We start from the raw sequence: 9,650 nt of genomic DNA on the forward strand, positions 1-9,650 counted from the left end.
CGCGCCTCCCTGCCTCGTGGCCTCCTTGCTTCTTTCTTGGCGTCCACTCCAAGTCCCCTGGATCACGTTTGGTCCAAAAATAACTCTCCCGAAGGTTTCATTCCGTTTGGACTCCGTTTGATATTCCTTTTCTGCGAAACACTGAAATAGGAAAAAAACAACAATTTGCACTGGGCCTTCGGTTAATAGGTTAGTCCCAAAAATAATATAAAAGTGCTTAGTAAAGCCCATTAAACATCCAAAACAGATAATATAATAGCATGGAACAATCAAAAATTATAGATACGTTGGAGACGTATCAAGCATCCCCAAGCTTAATTCCTGCTCGTCCTCGAGTAGGTAAATGATAAAAACAAATTTTTTGATGTGGAATGCTACCTAGCATATTTCTCAATGTAATTTCTTTATTGTGGCATGAATGTTCAGATCCGAAAGATTCAAGACAAAAGTTTAATATTGACATAAAAATAACAATACTTCAAACATACTAACAAAGCAATCATGTCTTCTCAAAATAACATGGCCAAAGAAAGTTATCCCTTATAGTCTGGCTATGCTCTATCTTCATCACACAAAGTATTTAATCATGCACAACCCCGATGACAAGCGAAGCAATTGTTTCATACTTTTGATGTTGTCAAACTTTTTCAATCTTCACGCAATATATGAGCGTGAGCCATGGACATAGCACTATATGTGGAATAGAATGGTGGTTGTGGAGAAGACAAAAAAGGAGAAGATAGTCTCACATCAACTAGGCATATTAACGGGCTATGGAGATTCCAATCAATAGATATCAATGTGAGTGAGTAGGGATTGCCATGCAACGGATGCACTAGAGCTATAAGTGTATGAAAGCTCAACAAAAGAAACTAAGTGGGGGTGCATCCAACTCGCTTGCTCACGAAGACCTAGGGCATGTTGAGGAAGCCCATCATTGGAATATACAAGCCAAGTTCTATAATATAAAATTCCCACTAGTATATGAAAGTGATAACATAGGAGACTCTCTATCATGAAGATCATGGTGCTACTTTGAAGCACAAGTGTGGTAAAAGGATAGTAACATTGTCCCTTCTCTCTTTTTCTCGCATTTCTTTTTATTTTTTATTTGGGCCTTTTTCTATTTTTTTATGGCCTCTTTTTTTCGTCCGGAGTCTCATTCCGACTTGTGGGGGAATCATAGTCTCCATCATCCTTTCCTCACTTGGGACAATGCTCTAATAATGATGATCATCACACTTTTATTTACTTACAACTCAAGAATTACAACTCAATACTTAGAACAAATTACGACTCTATGTGAATATCTCCGGCGGTGTACCGGGATATGCAATGAATCAAGAGTGACATGTATGAAAGAATTATAAAGGTGGCTTTGCCACAAATACGATGTCAACTACATGATCATGCAAAGCAATATGACAATGATGGAACGTGTCATAATAAACGGAACGGTGGTAAGTTGCATGGCAATATATCTCGGAATGGCTATGGAAATGCCATAATAGGTAGGTATGGTGGCTGTTTTGAGGAAGGTATATGGTTGGTGTATGATACCGGCGAAAGGCGCGCGGTAGTAGAGAGGCTAGCAATGGTGGAAGGGTGAGAGTGCGTATAATCCATGGACTCAACATTAGTCATAAAGAACTCACATACTTATTGCAAAAATATATTAGTTATCGAAACGAAGTATTACGCGCATGCTCCTAGGGGGATATATTGGTAGGAAAAGACCATCGCTCGTCCCCGACCGCCACTCATAAGGAAGACAATCAATAAATAAATCATGCTCCGACTTCATCACATAACGGTTCACCATACGTGCATGCTACGGGAATCACAAACTTTAACACAAGTATTTCTCAAATTCACAAGTACTCAACTAGCATGACTCTAATATCACCATCTTCATATCTCGAAACAATCATAAAGAATCAAACTTCTCATAGTATTCAATGCATTTTATGTGATAGTTTTTATTATACCTATCTTGGATGTTCATCATATTAGGACTAATTTTATAGCCAAAGCAAACTACCATGCTGTTCTAAAAGACTCTCAAAATAATATAAGTGAAGCATGAGAGATCAATAATTTCTATAAAATAAAACCACTACCATGCTCTAAAAAGATATAAGCGAAGCACTAGAGCAAAATTATCTAGCTCAAAAGATATAAGTGAAGCACATAGAGTATTCTAATAAATTCCGATTCATGTGTGTCTCTCCCAAAAGGTGTGTACAGCAAGGATGATTGTGTTAAACTAAAAATCAAAGACCCAAATCCTACAAGACGCTCCAAGCAAAACACATATCATGTGGTGAATAAAAATATAGCATCAAGTAAAGTTACCGATAGACGAAGACGAAAGAGGGGATGCCTTCCGGGGCATCCCCAAGCTTAGGCTTTTGGTTGTCCTTGAATTTTACCATGAGGTGCCTTGGGCATCCCCAAGCTTAGGCTCTTGCCACTCCTTATTCCATAATCCATCAAATCTTTACCCAAAACTTGAAAACTTCAACACACAAAACTCAACAGAAAATCTCATGAGCTATGTTAGCGAAAGAAATCAAACCACCACTTAAAGGTACTGTAGTGAACTCATTATTTATTTATATTGGTGTTAAACCTACTGTATTCCAACTTCTCTATGGTTCATACCCTCCGATACTAGCCATAGATTTATCAAAATAAGCAAACAACACACGAAAAACAGAATCTGTCAAAAACAGAACAGTCTGTAGTAATCTGTATCAAACGCAAACTTTCTGTAACTCAAAAATTCTACCGAAATAGGACGAACTATATAATTTGTTCATTGATCTACTCCAATTGGAATCAGTATTTTATCACGTTCTAGTGATTTTTAACAATTGTTTTCGTGAGCAGAAGCTTTCTGACTTTTTCAGCAAGATCAAATAACTATCATCCAAGAAGATCCTATAGGTTTTACTTGGCACAAACATTAATTAAAACATAAAACCACATCTAACCAGAGGATAGTTCAAATATTTATTACTAAACATAACCAAAAAGCAAGAAACAAAAATAAAATTGGGTTGCCTCCCAACAAGCGCTATCGTTTAACGTCCCTAGCTAGGCATAAAGGCAAGAATAGATCTAGGTATTATCATCTTTGGTATGCAATCCGTAAGTGGCTCTCATAATAGATTCATAAGGTAATTTAATTTTCTTTCTAGGAAAGTGTTCCGTGCCTTTACTTAATGTAAATTGGAATCTAATATTCCCTTCTTTCATATCAATAATTGCACCAATCGTTCTAAGGAAAGGTCTACCAAGAATAATAGGACATGTAGGATTGCAATCTATATCAAGAACAATAAAATCTACGGGCACATAATTCCTATTTGCAACAAAAAGAACATCATTAATCCTTCCCATAGGTTTCTTAATGGTGGAATCCGCAAGATGCAAGTTTAAAGAACAATCATCAAATTCACGGAAACCTAACACATCACACAAAGTTTTTGGAATCGTGGAAACACTAGCACCCAAATCACACAAAGCATAGCATTCATGATCTTTGATCTTAATTTTAATAGTAGTTTCCCATTCATCATAAAGTTTTCTAGGGATAGAAACTTCTAATTCAAGCTTTTCCTCATAAGATTGCATTAAAGCATCAACGATATGTTTGGTAAAAGCTTTATTTTGACTATAAGCATGAGGGAATTTAACACGGATTGCAACAAGGAAATACAATCTATTAAAGAAAAATTATCATAATTAAATTCCTTGAAATCCAAAATAGTGGGTTCATTGCTATGTAAAGTTTTGACCTCTTCAATCCCACTTTTACCAATTTTTGCATCAAGATCTAAAAACTCCGAATCATTGGGACGCCTTCTAACTAAAGTTGACTCATCTCCAGTCCCATCATTATCAAGATTCATATTGCAAAACAAATATTAATAGGAGACACATCAATCACTTTTAGATCTTCATCCTTATTATCATAAAAACTAGAAGAACACGCTTTCACAAAGCAATCTTTTTTAGCACGCATCCTAGCAGTTCTTTCTTTGTACTCATCAAAGAAAATTCTCATGGCTTTGAGAGACTCATTGATATCATGCTTAGGTGGAATAGATATAAGTTTCAAAGAATCAACATCAAAAGAAATTCTATCCACGTTCCTAGCCAACTCATCAATCTTAAGCAATTTTTCGTCAAGCAAAGCATTGAAATTCTTTTGCAAAATCATAAATTCTTTAACACTAGTCTCAGAATCAGAGGGTATCTTATTAAAATTTCCATAAGAGTTGTTGTGGGAATTACCATAATTATTAGTGGAATTACTAGGAAACGGCCTAGTATTAAAGTTTCCTCTATAAGCGTTGTTACCAAAATTGTTCCTACCAACAAAATCCACATCCATAGATTCATTGTTATTCTCAATCAAAGTGGACAAAGGCATATCATTAGGATCAGAAGGAACACTCTTATTAGCAAATAATTTCATAAGTTCATCCATCTTTCCACTCAAAACATTAATCTCTTCAATTGCATGAACCTTTTTACTAGTAGATCTTTCGGTGTGCCATTGAGAATAATTAACCATAATATTATCTAGGAGTTTAGTAGCTTCTCCTAAAGTGATTTCCATAAAAGTGCCTCCCGCGGCCGAATCTAAAAGATTTCTAGAAGCAAAGTTCAATCCGGCATAATTTTTTTATATAATCATCCATAAATTCAAACCATGTGTAGGGCAATTACGTATCATTAATTTCATCCTCTCCCAAGCTTGTGCAACATGTTCATGATCAAGTTGCTTAAAATTCATAATATCATTTCTAAGAGAGATGATCTTAGCGAGAGGAAAATACTTAGAGATAAAAGCATCTTTGCACTTATTCCAAGAATCAATACTATTTTTGGGAAAAGACGAAAACCAAGTTTTAGCACGATCTCTAAGCGAAAACGGAAATAGCTTCAATTTAACAATATCATTATCCACGCCTTTCTTCTTTTGCATATCACACAAATCAACAAAGTTGTTTAGATGGGTCGCGACATCTTCACTAGGAAGGCCAGAGAATTGATCTTTCATGACAAGATTCAGCAAAGCAGCATTAATTTCACAAGATTCAGCATCGGTAATAGGAGCAATCAAAGTGCTAAGGTAATCATTGTTGTTGGTATTGGAAAAGTCACACAATTTAGTGTTGTCTTGAGCCATAGTGACAAACAATCCAACACGCAAGCACACAAGGAGCAAGCGAAAAAGAGGCGAATGGAAAAGGAGGGCGAATAAAACAGCAAAGGTGAAGTGGGGGAGAGGAAAACGAGAGGCACATGGCAAATAATGTAATGCGAGGGATAAGAGTTTGTGATGGGTACTTGGTGTGTCTTGACTTGTGCATAGACTCCCCGGCAACGGTGCCATAAATCCTTCTTGCTACCTCTTGATCACTACGTTGGTTTTTCCCTTGAAGAGGAAAGGGTGATGCAGCAGAGTAGCGTAAGTATTTCCCCCAGTTTTTGAGAACCAAGGTATCAAACCAGTAGGAGACTACACGCAAATCCCTCGTACCTGCACAAACAAATAAGAACCTTGCAACCGACGCGACAAAGGGGTTGTCAATCCCTTCACGGCCACTTGCAAAAGTGAGATCTGATAGAGATAATAAGATAAATATTTTTGGTATTTTTGTTGTATAGATTGAAAAGTAAAGATTGCAAAATAAACTACGGCAGAAATAGCTAGTTGACGGGAGATTAATATGATGGAAAATAGACCTGGGGGCCATAGGTTTCACTAGTGGCTTCTCTCAAGATAGCATAAGTATTACGGTGGGTGAACAAATTACTGTCGAGCAATTGATAGAAAAGTGCATAGTTATGAGAATATCTAGGCATGATCATGTATATAAGCATCACGTCCGCGACAAGTAGACCGAAACGATTCTGCATCTACCACTATTACTCCACACATCGACCGCTATCCAGCATAAATCTATAGTATTAAGTTCATAAGAACAGAGTAACGCATTAAGTAAGATGACATGATGTAGAGGGATAAACTCGAGCAATATGATATAAACCCCATCTTTTTATCCTCGATGGCAACAATACAATACGTGTCGTTTCCCCTTCTGTCACTGGGATCGAGCAACGCAAGATTGAACCCAAAGCTAAGCACTTCTCCCATTGCAAGAGACTTGCAAAGATATTAAATCTAGTAGGCCAAACCAAACTGATAATTCGAAGAGACTTGCAAAGATATTAAATCATACATAAAAGAATTTAGAGGAGATTGAAATATTGTTCATAGATAATCTTGATCATAAACCCACAATTCATTGGATCTCGACAAACACACCGCAAAAAGAATTACATCGAATATATGTCCAAGAAGATCGAGGAGAACTTTGTATGGAGATCCAAAGAGAGAGAAGAAGCCATCTAGCTAATAACTATGGACCCGAAGGTCTGTGGTAAACTACTCACACATCATCGGAGAGGCCATGGTGTTGATGTAGAAGCCCTCCGTGATCGATTCCCCCTCCGGTGAAGCGCCGGAAAAGGCCCCAAGATGGGATCTCACGGGTACATAAGGTTGCGGCGGTGGAAATAGGGTTTCGTGGTGCTCCTGGATGTTTTCGGGGTATATGGATATAGGAGGAAGAAGTAGGTCGGTGGAGCTGTGGGGGGGGCACGAGGGTGGGGGCGCGCCCAGGGGGGCAGGCGTGCCTCCCTGCCTCGTGGCGTCGTCGCTTCTTTCTTGATGTCCACTCCAAGTCCCCTAGATCACGTTTGTTCCAAAAATAACTCTCCCGAAGATTTCATTCCGTTTGGACTCCGTTTGGTATACCTTTTCTACGAAACACTGAAATAGGCAAAAAAACAGCAATTTGCACTGGGCCTTCGGTTAGTAGGTTAGTCCCAAAAATAATATAAAAGTGCTTAGTAAATCCCAATTAAAAAAGATAATATAATAGCATGGAACAATCAAAAATTATAGATACGTTGGAGACATATCAGTCCTTCACAGAGAAACCAAGATCATCAAATTCAACATTGAGAGGATTGTCATGTGCAAGACGACGAACGGAGACAAGATTTTTAACGAGGTCAGGTGAGACAAGAACATTAGTCATATTAATAGGCATGGAATTAGAGGGAAAGAAACTATGACCGACATGAGTAATGGGCATGGAGGAACCGTCGCCGAGGATGATGCGGTTCGAGGTGGTGACCGGAAAGGAGGAAGCAAGGTTACCGGGGTGCGACGTCATGTGGGTGGTAGCCCCCGTGTCCATGTACCAATCACCGCCAACTCTGTAGGTAGAGGGGGACGGCGCTGAGTGCAGCGCGGTGAGGAGTGCAGGATCCCACGGGGCCGGCGGGAGGGAGTAGCCCCCGGGTTGCGCCGGCGCGGGGGGTGGCACGTAGCCGCTCGACTGCGGGTAGCCGGCGTGCTGCTGGTAGCTGCTACCTCTTGAGCTTGCGTTGGTTTTTCCCTTGAAGAGGAAAGGGTGATGAAGCAAAGGGGCGGAAGTATTTCCGTCAGTTTTGAGAACCAAGGTATCAATCCAGTAGGAGACTACGCAACAAGCCACCGAATACCTGCACAAATAAACACCTACTTGCAACCAACGCGGTAATGGGGTTGTCAATCCCTTCACGGTTATTTGCAAAGTGAGATCTGATAGAGATGGATAAATGGTAAAGTAATATTTTTGGTTTATGGAACGGAAAGTAAAGATTGCAAAGTAAAGGAAATAGGAAACTAGAATTGTAGATCGGAAATTTATATGATGTAAAATAGACCCGGGGGCCATAGGTTTCACTAGAGGCTTCTCTCAAGATAGGAATTATTATGGTGGGAGAACAAATTACTGCCGAGCAATTGATAGAAAAGCGCAAGGTTATGACGATATCTAAGGCAATGATCATGAATATAGGCATCACGTCCATGTCAAGTAGACCGAAACGATTCTGCATCTACTACTATTAGCCCACACATCGACCGTTATCCAGCATGCATCTAGAGTATTAAGTTCATAAAGAACGGAGTAACGCATTAGGCAAGATGACATGATGTAGAGCAATTAACTCAAGCAATATGATGAAAACCCCATATTTTTATCCTCAATGGCAACAATACAATACGTGCCTTGCTGCCCCTACTGTCACTGGGAAAGGACACCGCAAGATTGAACCCAAAGCTAAGCACTTCTCCCATTGCAAGAAAAACCAATCTAGTTGGCCAAACCAAATCGATAGTTCGAAGAGACTTGCAAAGCTATCAAATCATGCATATAAGAATTCAGAGGAGATTCAAATAATATTCATAGATAAACTTATCATAAATCCACAATTCATCGGATCTCGGCAAACACACCTCAAAGAACATCGAGGAGAACTTTGTATTGAGAATCAAAGAGAGAGAAGAAGCCATCTAGCTACCGGCTATGGACCCGTAGGTCTGAAGTAAACTACTCACACATCATCGGAGAGGCAATGGTGTTGATGTAGAAGCCCTCTGTGATTGATTCGCCCTCTGGCAGGATGCCGAAAAGGCCCCAAGATGGGATCTCATGGGTACAGAAGGTTGCGGCGGCGGAAAAGTGGTTTCGTGGCTCCCCTGGATGTTTTTGGGGTATAAGACTATATATAGGCGAAAGAATTAGGTCAGAGGGGCTACGAGGAGCCCACAAGGTTGGGGGGCGCGCCCTCCACCCTTGTGACTGCCTCGCGGCTCCTCTGACTTGTACTTCAAGTCTCCTGGGTGCCTTCTGGTCCAATAAAAATCATGGCGAAAGTTTTATTCCGTTTCGACACCGTTTGGTATTCCTTTTCTGCGAAACTCCAAAACAAGGAAAAAACAGAAACTGCCACTGCGCTCTAGGTTAATAGGTTAGTCCCAAAAATCATATAAAATAGCATATTAATGCATATAAAACATCCAAAACAGATAATATAATAGCATGGAACAATAAAAGATTATGGATACGTTGGAGACGTATCAAGCATCCCCAAGCTTAATTCCTGCTCGTCCTCGAGTAGGTAAATGATAAAAACAGAATTTTTGATGTGGAATGCTACCTATCATATTTATCCATGTAATTCTCTTTATTGTGGCATGAATGTTCAGATCCGTAACATTCAAAACAAAAGTTTAATATTGAAATAAAAATAATAATACTTCAAGCATACTAACAAAATAATTATGTCTTCTCAAAATAACATGGCCAAAGAAAGCTTATCCCTACAAAATCATATAGTCTGGCTATGCTCCATCTTCATCACACAAAATATTTAAATCATGCACAACCCCGATGACAAGCCAAGCAATTGTTTCATACTTTTGATGTTCTCAAACTTTTTCAACTTTCACGCAATACATGAGCGTGAGCCATGGACATAGCACTATAGGTGGAATAGACGATGGTTGTGGGGAAGACAAAAAGAAGGAGATTGCCCCACATCAACTAGGCGTATCAACATGCTATGGAGATGCCCGTTAATAGATATCAATGTGAGTGAGTAGGGATTGCCATGCAACGGATGCACTAGAGCTATAAGTTTATGAAAGCTCAAAAAGAAACTAAGTGGGTGTGCATCCAACTCGCTTGCTCACGAAGACCTAGGGCAATTTGAGGAAGCCCATCATTGGAATA

This window comes from Triticum aestivum, chromosome 1D, assembly GCF_018294505.1.
Source record: "Triticum aestivum cultivar Chinese Spring chromosome 1D, IWGSC CS RefSeq v2.1, whole genome shotgun sequence".
NCBI classification, from domain to species: Eukaryota; Viridiplantae; Streptophyta; class Magnoliopsida; order Poales; family Poaceae; genus Triticum; species Triticum aestivum.